Here is a 20,306-nt window from a genome sequence, read left to right as displayed (position 1 = left end):
CCCCCCCATCCAGTTCAGGCTTTTATTCACCACATCGTGAGACCCTTCACTAGGGTCCTTAGAGGCGTGAGCTTCCTGGGAAGGTGGGACTGTGAGCTGCAGTGGCCTCTCCCTTTGACAAGGAAAGACAGGGTCCACAGCAAGTCTTTATTAGAGTCCCAGTACCAGGGTCTCATGTGCCTGTGCTTTTGGCCATGGGTGCCCCATCTCCAAGGTCACAGCAGAGTCTCAGAGGTCTGGAAGAACCATGGTGTAGACCTGATCCATCTTTCAGATGAAGAAATGAACCACTTATATATTTTATCACATGGGCAGATCCATGCATAGATTGTAAAGTGGGATTTTACGCATGCATGAATTTTAAAAACTAAAGACATTTTCACATGTGGGGACTGCTTTGAGGGATCTCCATGGACCTCTCTGAGAGAGATCTTTCAGAACCCTCCCTGTTTAGGGCTGCTTTGGTGGAAACCTTTGAGAACTTCACATCGTGACCTCCAGGGGGTGGTGACCTCCTATGCTCCCTCCCCTCTGTGGGGTAAGGAAGAGAGAGTTGCTGAATTGGCATAGTCAGACTTAAGGAAAAACTTCCTGGCCATGTGGGTTGTGAGAGAGCTGAAGAAAATCACTACCTCTGAGTCATTTAGAAGCAACATCCACAGAGAGAAGAAACAGGGGAAAAGGACCACCTCCCTCCCTTGGTGGCGCTGGGACCCCCAGGTTTTGGCAGGAGCTCGGCACTTTCTGGAACCAGGATTTCTGAGACTCTGGCTGATGCTAAAACTCTTCTGAGACACATGCTCCTGGCTCCTTTCCTTCTTAGGCCTCTGCTCACAGGGCACCTGATCAGAGGCCTTCCTCTCCCACCCTTCCCCCACCATCCCCTCTTCCACCGCTGTCATCCTCAAACAGAGCTTGGTGAGCATACCAGCGTTCAGAAGTACCTGTCAGACTGGCTGTGAATGTGCTGGAACGTAAGCCCCATGAGAACATGAACGACTGTCTTCTTGTACATTCCTTGAATGAGCACACCTTATAAAATCATGCTTAACCAGAATCATTGCAATCAATACATCTATCAAGCAGAATTTTCAGAAAAACAAACAATAACAACAACAACAAAAAAGAAAACCCAGTTAAATTCAAGAACATAAGCTTCTGATAGATATTTAACCCCCCAAAACAAGGAGCATCAGGAAATCAGCCCCATTGACAGAATCTCATAAAGCATCGGCATCCTGCCTGCCTGCACAGTGAAGCCTGATTGTGGCTGTCTCCCCAGAGACTGGAACGAATTTGATTCATCTCTTCCTCTACCTGCAGCAGGTGCTTAGCAAATGTTCAGTGATATCAATTTCAAAAGGCTGGCTGGCCTCTGAGCTCTTGTCAGTAGGAAAGGACTCTGTGTATTACCAAGGAGGGGAGGTGACTAAGGATGGGAGAATGTTTAGCAAGGGTTGAAATAGAGTTTTCTGATGAATCTTCTTCTCAGAACATTCAGGGAGTCTTTCCCCATGCCCCTTTCCATTTCACATCCCCAAAACTCTGCTTAACCAGCTTTGTCCACATTTATGAAAAGGTGGCTGATTGTATGCATGTGGGGAGAGAGATACTTGCTGAGCTCTGCTGAGGTCTAGTCTGAGTCTCCTGTACCCAAGAAGAGAGGAAGAAAAGAGGCAGATCCTACCTCATATTCCAGTGGAGGAGGAGGGAGGAGCATTTGTGAATCAGACAGTATTCACCAAAGGAGGACAAATGGCATGCCCTTGAGGGTAATCTTCAGCAGGCTCAGGCCTTGAAGGGAGGGGTAGACTGGACATCCAAACGGGAGCAGCTGGTCCTCTATCATCTCCTTATCCTGTGGTTTGGTGCTGCTCAGCAAACACCAGTTGTAATTGAAATCAACATATTTCACCAAACAGCCACTCACCAATAGACTGAGCACATAGCACCCATCCATTCATTCATGTGTTGATTCATTTGTTCATTCATTCAGCCATTCATCCACACACTGTCTGCCGTGTGGGGGCCCTATCTGAAGTGCTGGGGATTTGGCAGCACTGAACAAGACAGGTGAGGTCTTTTCCTACTCTTATAAAGCTTGCATGATGGCAGGACAGGAAACAAGTCATAGCTCACACTAGGTGAGTGTCTGCCACATGCTGGGCTCTGTTGAAGCCCTTTTCATGCAGAGTTCCTTGATGAGGGTGCACTTTGTGTTCTGAGGGGCACTTCTTTATAGCACAGGACTGTGGCTTCTGTCCTCTACTGTCAATGTCCCCCTTCTTCCACACTCAACCCCACTCATCAGAACATCCTCAAATACCCACTTACAGTGAAAAATGCCCTTCACACTGTGGGACAGCCCCTCATTAGACCACAACATGATCTCATTTAATCTTCATGACAGCCCCATGAAGCTGGTCCTCCCGCTGATCCCCATTTTACAGATGTGAAACTAGGACACAGAGATGTGTCCTTCAACCACTCACTGGTTGAAGGTCACACAGTAGGAGTGATGTATTAGAAAGCCCAGGAGCCTGGCTTCAGAGACTGCATTCTTCACTACTCTGTTATCCAGTCTCTCAAACAAACACTGGAACTAGGCAGTGAGGGGTGCACTGCCAAAAATGAATCAAGATGATGTGATAGAGGGAGACAGGCTGAACAGGGAGACGTTTCCTGTGGGTAAAGCATGGTGCTGACTCCATGGGGAGAAAAGAGAGATTGCAATCAACTGCAGGTCCCGCATGGTGGTATGCCATTAAGCCACAAGGGAGCAGCCTCTGTGGTGCAAATGAGTGATAGTACTTTGGTGAAAACCTCTGCTCTTACGGGGGAATACCCTATTCATTGTGGGATAATTATTCATGTGAAAGGCCTTCACTAGGAGCCATGCATGTAGAATACAGGAAGGGCAACATTGAGCAAACCAGATGCTGGGCAGGGAGGTGGCCTTCTTTCTCTCTCCATATCCCACCAATGCAAAAGTAACTATTAGATGCCCGTGGTGTGTGTCTGAGTCAACAGCAGTGGGGTATGTGGAAGCTTTTGAAGCTCTTTTATTGTTTGGAGTCCCCACTGTGGCTGGCATGCAGGAGAGATTCAAACATTTAGTGGATGGATGGATGGATGAACAGACAGTTAAGATTTGGGACCAGCCCCACATGCAACTTCTCAAACTTCTGGTTGTGGAGGCTGGATATATTCAGGGTGCAATTCACAGTGGTATTGAATTTAACAGCAAATTCAAAAATCAATTCTGAAAAGTGTTGTTTATCTTTGCCACAAATCAAGTTAAAAATAAAAAAGCATTTCATCTCATTGGGCAACCAGTATAAACAAATGCCCTGGACCTCAGTCTTCTTCATCCATCATAGACAGTTGAAGGGAAAAGCCCAGACTTCTGTAGACATTATGGTTATTCGTTTTCAAAATAGCCCCTCATTTCACAAATCAGGAGGTTTTAGGCTAGATGAAGCAGAAGGCACAAGGTCACACAATCAGTAGTTGAGCCAGAATCAAATCAGAATCAAAGCTGTCCATTTCACCATCCCCTCGCATCCCCTGACACCTCACAGGAAATCAGACAAATGGGCAGGGTTTCTTTCGGCAGCAGACCCAGGTGGCTGCAGCCTCAGTGCGACTCCCCTGTACTCTGGATTCTCTTTCTGTGCAACAGAGGGCCTGGCAGGAGGCCCCAGGTCAAGGAGGTCGGGGTGGGGATTGAAGAGGAAGGAACCTGAGTTTGTTTCCACTGTGAAGCCAGTAAGGACAGCTTAGTCAGTGGCAGGACCTAGTCACTGAGACAAGGGTGGGTGGGAGCGTGGAGCTGGGTCAGGACTGTGGAAGACAGCAACTCCCACCATGGAAAGACAGCTCAGAATCCAGCCCCTGCTGGGAGAATGCAGGGTGGGGGCAGATGGGCTCCCCTCACCACATCCCTGTATGTCTCACACACTTTGGCTGAGCCAGGAGGAAGGTAGGGGGGGGAGGATGCTGGAGGACCTGGGAGAAGGAAGGAGAAGGGCAGCTTGCCTTTCTTCCTTGAAGGCAAATCTGTGTTCTACAACAGTTCCCCCCTGTCCTGGCTGTGCAATCTGGGGCAAGTCACTTTCCTTCTCTGAGCGTCCATTTTTGCCTCGCTGGGCTGTCTTAGTAATTAGACAAGACGCCACTTGTGGAAATGGTTGTTCAGGGTCAGCACATGGTAGGTGTCCAGGAGACGGTTCTTTTTTTCCTCCCCTTCCCTCTCTGGCTGAGTCTGACTAGAGCAGGAAAGAGCCCTAGGGTTCTCACCCCCAAACAGCTGCACCTGCTCTTTCCTGCCTCCTCCGGACCTAGCTATCATCACCCAGGGGCAGGGACCACGAAGTGTGGGCACTGAAGGTAGACCGTTCTGAAGACTGAGATGGGGGGACTGGGACCCACCAGGTAAGGGCTCTGCCTGGGTGACACAGCCAGGGATGAATGGCAGAGCCAGGGCTGGCACCCAGGACTGTGGACTCTGTCTTAGTGCTCCAGTCCAGGATCTGCCTACCTATCTGCCTCCTTGGCACTTGGTGTTGGCACAGAGTGGGGTCTTCCCAGGTGTTGGCTGCAGGAATCACTGAGGGAGGGAATGTGAGTGCTCCCAGCCAGGCCTGTGCAATGATGGGTGTTCATTAAACATTTGTAAGATGAATACACAGCCCACCACATCCAGAACAAACCTCTCTGTTTATGTTAGTTCTCACCTTCTTCCCCACTCTTTAAACCCCAAACTGCTGTCATGGGTTCACCCTGCTGGGGCAGGAGAAAAAAGTGGGCAGTGCCATTCCAGAACCAAGTTGTACTTCTCTGGGTCTATCCCCTCCTCTCCCAGCCACTGAAGGTTTACAAGGTGCTGCTGTGTACAGGTGATGGGGGAGTTGCAGAGAGGCTGGAGTGTCCTGGGTGACCCTGCCCCACATAAGCACTCTCTTTCACACCTGGCTGCCACCCCCAGCAGGCCTAGCAAGACACTACTTTCGGGCAAGTGGCTTCATCTCTCTTAATCCCATTTACTCATCTCTAAAGTGGGAATAGACAACTTCCACTTACATCATCATGGTGGTGGAGGGAGGGATATCCATGACTGGACACTGGGGTGCCTATGGTGATGCTTTGGAAATGGGGAGTTGCTGTCACGTAGAGATGCAGCATCGCTGCTGCTGTGCTGGTGCCAGTACTTTCTTCTGAAGCAATGCAGGATATGGACCAGGCAGCCTGGACTTGAGCCTTGGCTGTAATCAAGTCACAGGGTCTGTGACAGCCGAAGTTCTTCTCATCTGTACAGTGGGCCTGTCTGCCTTCCAGGGTTTTCTGGTAAGCATACAATGTAGTATTGGGTGTCTGTAATTGAGCAGTGTGTGGTGGATCTGGGTGAAGTCGGGTGGGATAGAAGGAGGGCCTGAGGAAGCCCAGACTTCCTTCCAAGAGGGATGGGGTGTGGAAGCAGTGCTGACCCCTGCTCTGCTGGGCTGGGTAACAACTGAGGGCGCACTACTCACCCTCTCCGAGCCTTGGTGCTGTCGTGTGAAAGGAGAGTTGTGTGTGCCCAGCACTCAGAGGGCAGTCACTGGGCATTATGCTGTTCCTCCGCTCCTGGAAGGAGTGGCCTGCAGAGCCTAGGACTCCCTCTCTGCAAGTCAACCCCATGGCTGCCACGTACCCTCTGACCTCACTCCTGCCTAAGTGTCCTCCCAGCTCCAAGCACTTCTCTGAAACTGCCTGGCTTCCTGGAGTTCCCCATTTGCCACCACTGCTCTTGCACACGTGACCTCCAGCTCGAGATGTTGAAATCCTACTGCAGGCTGCCCGGAAACCCCGCCAGCTGAGGCTGTGAAGGGGGCAGAGGCAGCACCGGCTTCTTCTTGGGCATTGCCACACTTTGTGGAGTGAGTCGGGGGCATCGATTCTGGTTCTATTTTCAGAGATTTCTGTTTCCTCTACAGGCAGCAGTGGTGGCCGAGGGAATTCAGCCTTCCGGTGGCTGTGAGATTGTTCCAAGCACAATATCTTCATATGGGAGATGCAGTTGAGAGACTATGTGAAGTGCTGGGGTCTAACGGCATTAAGGTTCATTACATAGGGAGAATCCACGCTGTTAGGGATCTGAGTGCTAACGTGGGAGTGTTCCATCCACAGATTCTTTATCCCATCTGTAGGGAGTGAAGCAAGCAAGCAGGCTGGCGTTTGTGTTGTGCCTAGGAATTCTTACAGCATTAGCTCACATTTTACCAAGACTGTTGTCCCATTTTACTGAGGAGGGAACTGAGGCACCAGGCAGAGAAGTGACCTGCAAAGTGGCACAGAAGCCAAGGCTACCTTACTGCTGGTTTCAGCCGGACGCTGGTGCTTCTCTTCCAGGCCTGCGCCCAGGAGCTGTGCACTGACTGGCTGTGAGGCCACAAGCAAATCACTTGACACCACAGGCTCCAGTTTCTTTCTGGTTTGTGAGAGGTTTGAATTCTCTCAGTACTTCTTAAATTTTTTTCCACAGAGAAGAGTAAATCAATTTCTTTGGAAGTTTCTGTTTCCCCTTCAACATTTTCATACATGTTGTATTCTTTTCCAAAATATGTCAGGGTGTTTCTTTTAAATTTTTTAAATGTTTTCTCCAATACATCTCCAGATAGAATCGATACTCGGAGAAGATGCACCACACATTTGCTGACAGGATGCCCAGGACCCCCACCTGGGTGGAGAAACCTGGGACTTCAGTGATTCCTGAGGGCTGTGATTTCTGGGTAGTCTGTGGGTGAGGCCACAATACGTGAGGCCAGGTCACGAGTCTTTGTGTCTCTGGGACACTGTCACCATATTGGAACACCCTTCCCTTGTACTCAAGCCCTGCTGTTCCATTTGTTCTTCCTGGCCCGGCCTTCCTAGAGGCCAAGGCCTGGGCAGGCCTGCTCCACACAGGGCAGTTCTTCCATGGGCAGAATAGGCCTGGCCAGAGCAGAGTGGGAGAGGGACCCTGTCCTCCCAGCTGGTGGGCAGTGCTAAACTTCAGTTCCAGTGTTACCAGCTGTAGCCTTGGGCAAAGCACATGACTGAGCTCCAAGGTCATGTGATTGGCGTGTGAGGGCATGGACCCGCATCCCTTTCCACAGAATGACCATGACATGGAAGAGAGGAGACATGAGAAAGGTCCCAGAATACAGCCTGGTCTGAGGGACTTTCCAGGACAGATTAATAATACCTGCTATATTTTAGGACCACAGAGCCTAAAATCTGTAAATGTTTTCCCCATAAAAAGCCTCTTTTCTAAAAATATCTCCCTCCACAGTATTGTCATGAGCCTGAGATTGTCCTGGTCCTCAAGACCTTGGGTAAAGGCACTGATGACCCTTATTAAACTGCAGTGGTTACAACGACATGCTGGGGCTGAGGTCCATGCCCCATCTTCTGCTCAATTAGCCATGTGACCTTGGCAAGTCATTCATCTTCTTGGAGCCTCTGTAAACCTCCTTCATCTGCAAACTGAGGATACAAAGGAATAAACGAGTTGCTATAAACAAGACTCTTTTTAAGGCTTGAGGGACAACAGATGATTCAGTGGGCCATGGCAGCCCAGGATGTTAACTACAATGACAGAGTATGTCTCTGGTCCTTTGGGGACACAGATGCATCTAGGGAGAGTCTTGGAGAGCCAGGGACCCTTCACAGCAGAGCTAGGAGTCTCATCTGAGATAAGAAGGATGACAAGAGTCAGCCACGCAGCATGTAGCTGTGGGAGTGGGGCAGGCACTGCTGGCAGTGGGAATGGCAGGAGTGAAGACCAAGTACCTCCCTTTACACGCAGCATCCTAATCAATCCTCCAGACATCTCTGATGGCAGTCCCTGTTCACCCCACTTTACAGATGAGGAAACTGGGCTGAGATATGGCAAGCAGCTTTCCTAAGGCTGTAGCTTGTAAGCAACTTGGCTGGGAGAACAACCCAGGCCTGTCAGATGTCTGCGGGAACCTCCACTGGCAAGTTGGGAATGAGGGGCCACATTTCTCAGCAAATAAAGAAAAGGTGATAAAAGCCTTCATTTTGTTTTGTGGCTGGTGCCTAGAGGGGAGTGGGAGTAGGGGCCATGCCCTAGAAAGGGGAGGGTGACCAAAGCCTGGAGGAGTCACCCAGCAGTGGGCAGAAGGGCTCAGCTCTCATGCCGGCTTCTCTGTCCAGAGAAAGAGCCAGAACTCCTTCAGGCCTTTCGACACTTCCTTTGAGGCCTCCTTATGATGACCCTTCTGATGGGTCATCATAATGCCCTGGCCATCATGGGCCTTGGCTTTCTCTCTGTCTCTTCCTTTGAATAGCTCGAGGACACACACATGGTCTTCTCTGTGTCTTAACCCCTGAGCGTCCGGCGCCAGGTCTGGAAGGCAGTGAACATCTGCTGAACAAAGCTGTGAATATGTGCCCAGCTCCTGTGCCTGCCTCTGCCCAGAGTGAATGCTCACCTTGTATGTGGGGCTTGGGAGAGCGGTTCCACCCTCTCTGGTCATAGATAAGCAGGCCAGGACCCAGGAAGACATAATGCCAGGTTTTCTGGAGGAAGATCTGGGGGAGCAGTGGGCCTACTTCCCCATGCCTAAGCCAGGGAGCCTTGCCATCCTCAGGAACCACCCCCGCTTGCCCCTGCCACCTTCTTGGCCCCTCAGCCCCTTCCAGGGGGAGCTGAGCATCTGGTGTTTGTCAAGACAGCCAGACCTATTGTCTCATGGACAGAGGTTCTGCCAGAGGGAGAGCTCTGCACACTGTGGGGGACCCAGCTGGAAACTGGGCATTGGGCTTTTGCCCATTTCCCCAGAAGGGCTGCTGTGGAAGCACTGGCCTGGTCTATCCTTGCTTCTAGCAGGGAGGGATCAGAATTTTGGAACTCTGCAGATTGCTTCCCAAGAGGGAGTGTGAAGGGCTGTTGTGACAACTGTCAGCTCCCAGCTGCCCTGGGCGGGCCCTGGCTGAAGATGCTGCCTTATCATGGAACACAAAAGAGGTAGGTGACTCTTCAGAGGTGGTGTCTCCCCCGCAAGGCCCACAAATCATTGTCTTTAATGAGTTGTCCTTTTGACAATGGGGCTGCATCATGGGCCAAATTCGGGCTATTGCCTTTCCCCCCCTCCTGCTTGCTTTCTCTCTCCAGCCTCCACTTACTGGAAATGAAATCTCTCAGCGCATGAATGGCAGGGAGTGAGGGAGGCGCCAAGCCCTAGAGACAGCTTTGTCTGGCGGTGAATTTAGATAGCATGTGGGTGGCCAGGGAGCAGCTCAGACCGCCTCCCTCCACCCATCATGGAGTTTGCCTGCTTCAGCAGAGGAGGAGGAAACTAGGTTTAATTCCCTGGCAGTGCCTAGGTCCCAAGTCACCAGGCAGATTGACAGGAGGTTGCTAATTTGTGGGAAGGGCTTGAGTAGGTCCTAGATGCTTCTGTTTTAGAGCCATGAGTGAGCTCTGGACAACACCAGCCTCTGTAACCTGGGTTAAGCCCCTCACAGGGCTTCAAATCCACACACCATTGTGCCTCAATTTCGCTGTGGTTAAGGAATACTAATTCCTTCCTCCTAACATTGTCACATGGATTTGGTCAGACCCCAGAAGGGAATCCTCATCCCTGTCCCCATCACCTTCATCTCTGTCATCTCCTCTACATTCACCATTGTCATCACCATTGTGGTGGTATGGAGAGATTGCGTGTGTAGTGTGTGCCAGACGCTGAACTAATGCCTAAAAATATAAAAGGTTCTCACAAACCATTGGGTGCTCAATAAAATGTATTTGCCATTGACTCCAGTTTCTGTTTTGCTGACAATTTGTTGGGCAAGATGGTCTCACTTCTTTGAGCTGCAGATTTCTTATGTGTAAAATGAAGATGATGTTAATAGTGCCTTCTGCAAAGGGCTGTTGGAGACTTAAATGTGTTGAAGCACATAAAATGCTTGAAAAAGGTTGCGGTGCTAGCAAGCCATTTGCTAGCGGCATCACTGTTGTTGTCAGAGCATGTTGGTCGAGTGCTTTCTTGTCACTGGAGAAAGGGTGCATTTGGGGTCACAAATACAGTATGGCCATAAAGTTAATGTGCGATTTTTATAGTGTGTAATTTAATATTGCACATGAACGTTTATGGCCACCCTGTACTATACCCCACAGATAACTCACCCTGAATGCACAATAAGCCCCCTCTTCTAACACTCCAAAATCCCAATGCCTCATTTCATCATTTTCACTGGCACAGACCACAGCTCTGCCCTAGACCACATATCACTCAGTGGCATCACCACTCACATCAGTGGATAGGTTCCTCTATTCTCCCCCTGCCCACCCAATCCAGGGGGTGACATTGATCCTGCTCACGAGTATCTCTGGTTAGGCTTCCCACTGCCCACACCACTTGCCCAGCCCTCTTCTCCTTCCTGGAATTGTGGCCACCTTCTCCCTTACCTCCTTCTTCACAGACCACCCTCCACCCTGGCAGCCCAAGGCGTCCTTCATACATGTGACTTGTAACTCCCCTACTGAACACCTTTCGGCAACGAGTAATCAGTCAGTAAAGTACTTAGTGGCCATTGACTATGTTCAATGCCAAGTTCAACCCTGAGCATGAGGAGAGGATGGCTGGAAATTTACCCAGAACTTACTCTTTGTACGTTCGCTGAATGCATGTTTCTCTCTCACCTTCGCTGGGCCAAATGCCATGCCATACACATGCCAGCTGGCTCTTGGATCCTGCTGGTAGGGGAGGTATCACTGCTCCATTTTTCAGATAAGAAAACTGAAGCCCAGAGATGTTAACTGCTTGGCCAAGGCCATGTGGCTAGATACCTGGCAGGGCCTGAGTTATGATGCAGGGGACTCTGAGGCCAAAGGCACTGTCCACTCAGCACCATGGAGATGACCGTTTTGCACTAGGCAATGCTCATGACCTGTGAAGAGAACACCCTCAGCCTGTGTGCAGCCTCTGCTCGCTCGCTGGACAGGGCAGGAGGAGTAGTGTGGGAGCTGCTGTGGGATTCAGGCATGAGGAACACAGCTGGGAAGTGGCAGGCGCAGAACCGCACTTGTGAGGCAGGAGGCAGAAAGCATGGGCTGGGGAGTGGGATGGTGAACTTCAAGTGGGGAATGTAAGATCTAAAGACATATAGATGCCGTGTGCCATGCCTTGAGTGGTGGGGGGGGGGTGCGGGGGACAGAGAGATAGGAGCCAGGGAGCCCACCCAGACCCTTCACCACTGCCCTGTCCTCTGTCCTGAGGCTTGTGATGTGAGAGTGGGGGAGAGGGCAGGTAAAGCTATGGGTGGAACCTCCATCCTCCACTGTCAAGCTCTCTGCTTTTTACACTAATTGCCGCTTAGTCCCTGGGAGTTGAACATTGGCTGTCAGGACTTGCATTTCAGAATCCAAGGACATCCCATCCCCTGGCTCTGCCTTTGCTTGTGTTTTCTTCTCCCCCCCACCTCCACCATGTGTCCTGGCCTCAGCACAGCCCTGACCTGCTGCCCAGCACAGCTGGGAAGATACCAGCAGTCCCTTGGGGCAGTGACAGAAAAGACCTGGACTGTTAGGGACCAATGTGAAAATCCATCACCACACGCAGCATTTTCTCCGTGGGGTCTCCCAGCAAGCTCTGAACTGTTTGCATTTGCAGGATAGAGTTGTGCTTCTGCTGGTTCATTTATACCCCACATATATATTGAGTACCTGCTATGTACCAGGCCTAGGACTGGGTGCTGGGGACATGGGTGAATAAGACCCTGGGGATTAGGCAGGCAGGAGTACTCTGGCCTCCTATGGGGACTGGAAAGCTGGATGTCCTGTTCCTTCCTACCTCCCCCCCGTGCCACCTGACCCCAGGGAGCACACTGGAGAGCATTCTCTGGATGACATAACTCACAATAACTCACAGGGTGTGGGCAGGCAGGCATGGTCCTAGAGGGTAGTGTTTCTGGCCCAGGCACTATATGATGGGGACCAGACAGGGCTATGTAGAGGGACTGGCCAGCCCTGGCTAAAGACTCTGAAAGAGCAACTGGTAGGTGTCTGGCTGGAGTGGGGGACTTGGGCACAGAGACACAGTCCTCAGCTCCTGGTGTGGCCTTCCCTCCCTCACCCCCTTAGGGTACTTTCCCTATGTTCCGCTAGTGCCAGCCTGGGGGCCTTTCCTGAACTACCTTCCCTGGCACCTGTGCCCCTGAGTCCCAATCCTGGAGGCCTCACTAAGGCTACTCTCTGCTAGTTCTCCACCTCCTGCTTTCATCAGTTTAAATTCCAACTCCTTCATTTCCCAGGGTTGTGACTGTGGCAAACTGATTAATCTCTGTTTCCATACCCATGAAACAGGGGTGGTAATGTACCTGTCGGAGAGAGGTGATGCTGGACACCCAGCAGTCAGTGCAAGAGCCGCTGGAGAAACTTGCTTCTCCTAGCCGCCCTCGTCTCCCTCACGTGGTCTACTCTGCCTGTGATTCTCCCAGTAACCCGCCATCTATAGCTGTCATTCTCTGCCATGTGCCCAAGACCTCCCAGAGGACCATGAACACATCTTCTGTTTCCTCCAGAAGACCATGAACACATCTTCTGGACCCCATATTCCTAGTTCAGTGCTGGATCCTTCTGCAGGGAAACACTGTTAGTGGATGGAACATTCACTTGTCTGTTGAGTATTTATTGTTTTCTTGTAATAAATTACCCCTGTGAGTCAAGAACTCAGAAGCACTACAGCTGGGCAGTTCTTGCTCAAAGTCTCTTACGAGTTGCAGCCAAGGAACTGGCCAGGGCTGCAGTCATCTGAAGGCACAATTGGGGTTCGGAGACCCGCTTCTGAAGTGGCTCGCTCATAGACTTGGCATGTCACAGCTGACTGTTGGCAAGGCACTCAGTGCCTCCCACACGGCCACCTCCACAGTCTGCATGAGTGTCCCCAAGCAGCTGCCATCCAAGAGAAAGAAAGGCGGAAGCCACAATTTTGTTTTATGACCTAGCCTCGGAAGTCATGCCTGTCATTCTCACAATATCCTGTTAGTTATACAAGTCGACCCCTTCAATAGGAACCCTCAGAGATGAGAACTTCGGTATGAACACTCAGAGATGAGACTCGTGGGGACACCTCTCAGAGTCTGGCTGTCCCCAGCACCTGCCATGCATGGGTTGATTTTCTGTACTGCTCACCCTGAACAATGAGCATGGGGGTGCAAAGTTCACAGGCGCTCCAGGGGCCCTGGGATAGGCTCGGCGTTACCACTTGTGGTGGGCTGGGAAGGGTGGCCAGGTTGGTGGACTAGAGCTGCCTGAAGATGAGGCATCCTCAGTATTAAAACTGGATCCTTTATCTAACTTACTCATGCCCCCAGCCCTCACTGGCACTTGCTTTCCTGACTGCTGGACACACTATACCTGCTTCCCAGCGGTCATACCTGTGTTGCTTCAGGAAGTAGCGAGTCTCCTGTCCCTGCAGGTATACAGGCACCCTTCTCAGAGCCACTGAGCAGAAACGTCAGGGGGCAGATTTTGACAGGGTTCCACTGAGCTCTAGGTTACTGAAACTGCTCACTCACTTTTGCCTGTAGGAGCTGGGCCCTTGCTTCTCTCCTTGAAAATACTCATCCTTGTATAGGAAGCTCACCCCATGTGAACCCCTGCTTGAGGCTTTGGTCTATGAAAGCTGTCCTCTTGCCCTGCACCCACCCTCCATCCTCTCTCCTGTGGAGTGTAAGTGCCCGGAATCCTGGCTTCCCGCCCATGCTGCCCACATCCCACTAGGGAACCTTCCCCGGATAATCAGGACCATTAGAAGCCTCCTAATGCCACCTGACCTTGGGCCTGTGATGGCCCCCGTGCCGGCTGCCCATGCATTATTAACATGCAGAGAGCATGGGAGAACTGCTTAGATATATTACACCCCTTGTGTCCCTTGTGCATTTGTTTGCAGTATTTGTAGTGTCCCCCAGTGGCCTGATGTCGCCCCTCTCTGGGGTGTACCCCAGGAATGAGTGTTTGGAGGAGCAGGCTGTCTCTAAGCATGGGGCACCTGGAACATAGTACTATTCAGGCCTGGCACGTCCAGGTTGGTGAGGCCACCAGACTGAAGGATTAACTTGTCTACCCCTCACCTCCACAGGAGGGGAGACCAAGTCTGTTCAAGGCCACAGGGGCAGAGGGAAGAGGCCTGGGCTCCTCCTGGCACTGCCCTCACACTGAGTCATCCTTGAGCTGAATCATGTCAGCTCCTAAAACCTTGAGCAAGGGCTTTTGAGTGGACAGGGGGACTTCCATGCAGGAGGAGTCTGTGAGTCAAACCCCTCACTCTGCACTCGCATTTCCTAGGGTTAAGCACACTCAACCTCGACCGGCTGTGGGACCTTGGCTGAGTGACTTTCCCATCCTTGGCCTGAGTGTCCTCATCTGGAAAATAGGCACAGTAAGGCCTGCCCTGCCTTTCTGCTCCCTTCCTGCCCGCCTCCCTGGGCTGGTGTGGGGCTCCAGAGCAGTGCTGGATGAGAGAACTAGATGCTCACACAATAGCACATGCGCGGAGGAAGAATACACCTTCTTTCGTCTGCTTTTCAGCACCTTGTACGTTTCAGTGCAGAATCAGAGATAGTTAAATTGAGATAGCCAGAGGAATGGGGATAGTGGCTGTGAGGCCCAATGACCATCACATTCAGTAGGCTCTGGTCCCACCCAGCCTGCTACTTCTAAGCCAGTGACCTCAGTCAGGGCATTTCTTAAGACTCTCTTTCTCCTCACTTTCTCCTTCTATAAAATGAGAAGGGGTTCAGGAAGAAGATTAGAATTCCTCTCAGCATACTCCAGCTTTAAAGTTACTAGGGACTCATTCGGACTAAAAGACTCATGACTGATATCAGGTCCTTTTCTAACAGCAAGTTTGGGAAGGGGGTTCAGAGACCTGGGAAACAGACAGTCCCTAGAGGTAGAATGAGGTGAGGTGGGCAATAAGGATGAGATTTGCCAGCCGAGGGCAGTGCCAACTCTGAGTTTTACCCATTTTGCAGGTGAGTTGCTCATGTCCAAAGAGTTGGGGTGAGTTGCCTCAAGCTACAGAACTAGGGGAAGGCTGAGAGGAGCCTACATTTGCCCTGCCCTTCACATGTGATATAGGAAGTAGATGGGAAAGGCCGGGCAAGGAGCTATCAAGTTCTGCTCGCCTCTGTGTGCTGCTCATTCTCCAAGCCACCTCAGAAGGCAGGCATAGTTATCACCCCCATTTTACAGAGGGAGACACTGACACCAGGGCGAGTGAATGGGAGCCTTGAGAGTGGTGGAGCCAGTATTTCTGATTGTTCCTGGAAAACTATGGGGCAATGGGGGTCGGGGCACCTGCCGAGGCAGCCTGGGTAACCCCCCAGTCCACTTGGGAGGCCCTGACTAAGAGCGAGACTAAGCCACGTGGAAGCTGTGGGTGGCGATGTGGCTGGAGCAGCAGCTGTCCTGTATGCAAATGAGGCCTGCATCACTTGGCACTGAGCAGATACCCAGCAGAGAAACCTGTCCTGATCCTCCCCATCACCCCAGCCTGCTCCTTGTGACACCTTCACTGCAGCAGCTGCCCTCAGAATCCCAGGCAAGACTCGTTCACAAGAACCATGCCTACCCCTTGGGGGATTCCTGGGTCTATCTGGAGGCAGCTGCAGCCTGAGCAAGTCTGGCTGTAGAAGCCAGCCCTAGAAGCTGGGCCCACATGAAGGGCTGACCTCAACGTCCCCAGCGGCATACCCATACCACTTCCAGGGCTCACCACATGGGGGGCCTTATCCATCCCTGCCATGCTGTTCCCAGCATGCCACCCTGTGCCCTGCTTCTGTGCCTTTGCTCATGCTATTCCCTTTGGATTACCCTTCACCCCTCCTCCTTGGTCCCCCTGTTCTGAGTTCCCCTATCTGTCCTTACAACCCCATTCATGCCATTAGAGAATGTCTAGGTCCCTGCTAGACTGGGTGTTCCCGGGGCTGAGGCTGATGAATTTGTGCCTGACTCTGGATTTAATCCTCGACAGGTATGCTTATTGTTCTAGCTTTACAGAAGAGGAAGGATATTCAGAGAGGTCAGGTCACTTGCCTGAGGTCACACAGCTACCAAGTGGGAGAACTGAGATTAAGGGGCTGAGAGTTGTGTACAAAGTCTGTAACTAGGAATAAGACTGGATTTCTTCAGCCCTTTCCTCCCAGGGCCAGCAAAGGATAGGGTGTTTAAGGACCAGTGAATATTGGATACATTTTGTTCAAGCAATAGGACAGTGGGTGTTCCCCATCTTCCTCCAGATTGCTGAAGGTGCATTTTGCAGCTCTGAGAACAACTCACTTCACCCCAGCATGCACCCATCAGGCCCAGGCAAGGGCTTTGACTTGGAAATCCTCCCATTGTGGTTACCCATTGTATATAGAGAAAACTGAGGCCTAACAAGATCCCGTCAATGTGCCCAGATCTCCCAGTGGGAAGTGGCTGACTAGACTGAAGACAAGGCTCTGGGCTCTGTGTTCGCTGCTGCTTCCCAGGCTGGCGGGACAAAGCTTTCCTGCCCTAGCTACTCCGGGCTGCCTCTGGCAGAGGTGACAGAACAGTTGGTCAGCTGCCCCCTCCCCCAGTCCTCCAAGAAGAGAGGAAACACCAGTCTGCGGGGGATTCCTCCGGTGGCGCCGCACCCCTCGGCCACTTCCTCTGGACACTCTCGTTTTCTTTGTCACTTGTTTTAGTTTCTGCTTTTCTTCCCTCGTTCCTTTTTCTCAAGGTCACTTTCATTTCCGTCTGTCCGTGTCCCCCTTCCCCACCCCCTCTCTGCTCAGTACCATTGCCCTCCCAACCACCTTGGGATCCCCAACAGCCCTGCCTGCCTGGGCCACATTTCCCACCTGGATAGGGGTCAGGGACAGGAAGGTGCTGTCCTGTTTTCTCCCTCCAGGTAGAGAAGCCAGGTGGCTGTCATATTCCCCTCAGCCTCCCTGCTGTGCCATTCTGGGACCCAGGAACCCACTGTCTATGAGCTGGGAGGAGGAGCAGCCTCAGAAGAAAAAGGAGGTGACATACTCAGGGCTTCTGCAGGCCACACTTGGAAACACCCAGTAAACACCAGTTCGGCATCTCCAAGGCTTGCCTCTACATGCAGTCTCTGCCAACTGTAGTCATCTTCCCCAATGCTGGGGGCCCACACCTGGCCAGAGGCAGATATCGCCATCTTGCCTCCTGTCCTGAGCCACCAATCCCTCTACAGAGGTGGCTTTGAGAGGGAAGAGAGGAGTAATGATTATGCCCTCTGTAGTCCGCAGGCTCTGCCCTTTATCCCAGCAGGTGCCCTTGCCCTCATGTCCAGCACAAAGACCTACCCTTGTCCCTGTAGACTCCTTTGACCAGAAGCTCGGTACTAACAGGGCAGCCCAGCCAGGGTGAGACAGCTCTGCTTTTTGGAAAGTTCTTCCTTTTGATTAGCTGAGACCTGCCTGCCTTCACTTCCACCCTATCCCTTTGGCTAACCTCCAAAGGGACCAGTCACTTCTCCTCTGCTGTTCTACATGTCTAAATGTTGCATCTGGGCCTCTCCAGACTTGCCCAAATGCCTCTGCTCCAGCCTGAGAGGCAGTATGGCACAGTGGCTAAGATCTTAGACTCCAGAGCCTGCTTGCCCCAGTTCAAATCCTGACCTGGTCACTCGCTGCCTGTATAACATGGTAGTTTCCTAACACCCCACCATGCCCAATCTAGGGGTAACTGTGGGGCTTACATGAGCAGATCCATTAGCACATTATAAGCACTGGTAGAACATCTCCTACTACCATTGTTGTTCAAGACCAAACATGCACAAATTCTGTAACAGTTACTAAAAGAACATCATTTCCATATCTCTTTTAAGCCATGGTGTCTGTTGAATTCTACTTGGCAGTTTCCCCATTACAAGTTGGACTTGTACAACTTGGACAACAAAGCCTTGACTCCGGGTGGGAAGAGTTCCAGTTTGGGAAGCAGACCTGTGTTCAAATCCCAAGTCCATCCCAGGTTTCATATATCCATGAGACACTGTGGGGTCCGTGTGGCATCTTGAAGGCTTATGAAAATGCTTAATGCAGGAAAAGAAAAAGTTTTGGTTTTAAAATATGAAAAACTGCTAATCAAAATTAATCTTTAGTTAGTATGTTCAAAAATGATTGTTTGATTTGGCTTTTACAGAAATGGCCCTTCCTTTGGGAGTTACGATGCCTCACCTCTCCAGGGTTCTCGATTACAATAATTGCTGAGAAATCAGAGTCAATTGCTAATCCTACAAGTTATTGCAAATAAGTTTAGAAACAAAATTATTTGTCAAATATATAGTTTTATTTGCATAAGAATACATTCAGTGAGGGATGCATTTGTCATAGAATGTGTCCAAAAGGAATAGCACCTGGGTCTCAAGATGGCCCTGGGACAGGTCACCTTCTCTCTCCCAGCCACTAAGTCCTCAGCTGCAAGATGGGGACAAATACACCTAGAGATTTGGTGGTGCCTGTCTGTCTTTTGGGGGTGGCTACTAGAGGAAGGCATGGAGCACTATGGACCCTTGCTTCCCATGCCATTTTCATATGTAGGCAGGACAGTGGCCTGTTAGCTTTATTTACCAGTCCTGTGTGTCTGGGACTCTCACCCAGGCTTCTGCCCATCCTTTTTTCAGGCACCATCCATGATAGACAATAGTTTGGGCTTTGAACAATTCTGGGAAATTCTTAGTTATCCCTTTGCTGCTGTGTCAAGCTGGTCTATACATGCCCCTGAAGGTTGAACGGCCCTTCCGGGCTGTGATGCAATTCAGGAAAAAGAAGTCTCTATTCTCTTACCTCTCAACAGCTTTTCTTTGTAAGGTACCATCATCTCCTTGTCTCTGTAACTGAGAGAGCTGATGGCAGGGGTGAGGAGACATCAGCTCAATAGGTGGCACAAGGCCCATCTGTATTTCTACCCATCCTGAAGCATTCTTGAGCCAGACGTGCTATAAATATCTAAGAGATACCTTACCTTGTACGTACCCATCCTGTTTAGGGTCAAGTGTTTCATACAAAGATGGTAAGAAGTGTTGAGTCCTGGGTTTCAGTTCTGCCTTTCTCATTCACTTGCTGTATGACTTTGGCAAGTCATTTGACCACCATGAACCTCAGTTTCCTCCTCTGTCTACTGAGGAAACAAAAAGCTGGGCCACCCTTCCCTGAGTTGGTGTGAGATTGTGGTGGGAGAGATTCACAAGACCATCATTGTGAAACCGCAGGCAGAAGATGCCAGTACTGTTCTTTGTCTTGGCATCAGGGCCCACCTGGAGTCACTCACAGGCTTCTGTTGAGCCCCAGCCTGGTCCAGGTCTGGGGGTCGCTGTGGCAAAGGAACAGAGCTGTCTCACCTGGTCTGGAGTTCATGGCCTCAGACAAGGCCCAGCAGGTGCCTTCAGTGCTCAGAGCAGACCAGACATTAGGCTGGGCTCACACCTCCCAATTCTTTACATGGCATCAGGGCCTAAATGCATCACCTCTCACTGCTCCCCTCACCCCTTATCTACTCCCAGACTATGGCATCTTCTCAAAGCAGGAAGCCTCTGGTCTCCATTGCTTGTCTCCAAGAGCTAGAGAGAGTAAGTGTGGCCTTCTGAGTGAGTGATCCAGGCCAAATCTCTGTTCTCTGACCCTCAATTTTCCCATCTACAGAATGGGGTTCTGGGTTGGGCATTTCTATTCACTTTATTTGCCAGCAATAGTAGCTCAGGAAGAAAAACCCATTTGATTGTTCCTTCTGTCTTCAGTGTTCCGTGTGAAGGACAGTCTCCTTCTTCCAGGGAACCAGCCTTACCAGATGTTCTCAGAGGATCCAGGGCACCATTCCGGGGGGGTGGGACATATACAAGACTTACTTTCAAGCTGCATTTGCAGAGTCAGCACATTTTCCCCTTAGATTTTATCTTTGCTCATTTGGAGTAGTTTTGGGAGGTGACAGTGGATGGTATTGGAAGGGAATATGAGAGCCCCACTATTTCATGCTGCTGCCACAAAAGAGTCATGGTTAGGCTATTGGTATCCTCAGAGAAACTAAAGGCTGTGTTCTCTGAGGGTTCAGGCAGATGATGGCATTTAAAGGAAGCTAGGAAGCCTCTCTTTTTTCCATCTCTAATGCTAGGCTGCCAGTACCTCCAGAAGGGGTTGAGGTCCTCTGTTGGCCATTCATTCCTTAGCATGAACTAGTTGATCAGATTGTTTTCCACCTTGCTCAGGAGAAACCTATAGAAGTGCTAACCCTAACCTGTAACCCTAACCCCTAACCCCTAACCCCT

General features: G+C 50.9%; 1 protein-coding gene across 4 annotated transcripts in view; it reads left to right on the top strand.

Annotated features, from left to right (window-relative positions):
- The window catches only part of HIVEP3 (HIVEP zinc finger 3), a 523,619-nt gene that overhangs the window by 306,781 nt on the left and 196,532 nt on the right, over window positions 1-20,306 (top strand). Inside the window, exons 1-2 of one of the 4 annotated variants that reach the window (XM_053576636.1) lie at window positions 7,925-8,046; window positions 8,876-9,013. The exons of the other annotated variants lie outside the window; for them this stretch is intronic. The gene's annotated coding sequence lies outside the window, so the exon portion shown is untranslated. Of the gene's footprint in view, window positions 1-7,924; window positions 8,047-8,875; window positions 9,014-20,306 lie in introns of those variants that run through there. 4 annotated transcript variants of the gene reach the window in all.

Source organism: Nycticebus coucang, chromosome 22 (genome assembly GCF_027406575.1).
Source record: "Nycticebus coucang isolate mNycCou1 chromosome 22, mNycCou1.pri, whole genome shotgun sequence".
NCBI classification, from domain to species: domain Eukaryota; kingdom Metazoa; phylum Chordata; class Mammalia; order Primates; family Lorisidae; genus Nycticebus; species Nycticebus coucang.
The sequence above is the reverse complement of the archived record's forward strand: the minus strand, read 5'-3'. Positions and strand labels throughout refer to the sequence as shown.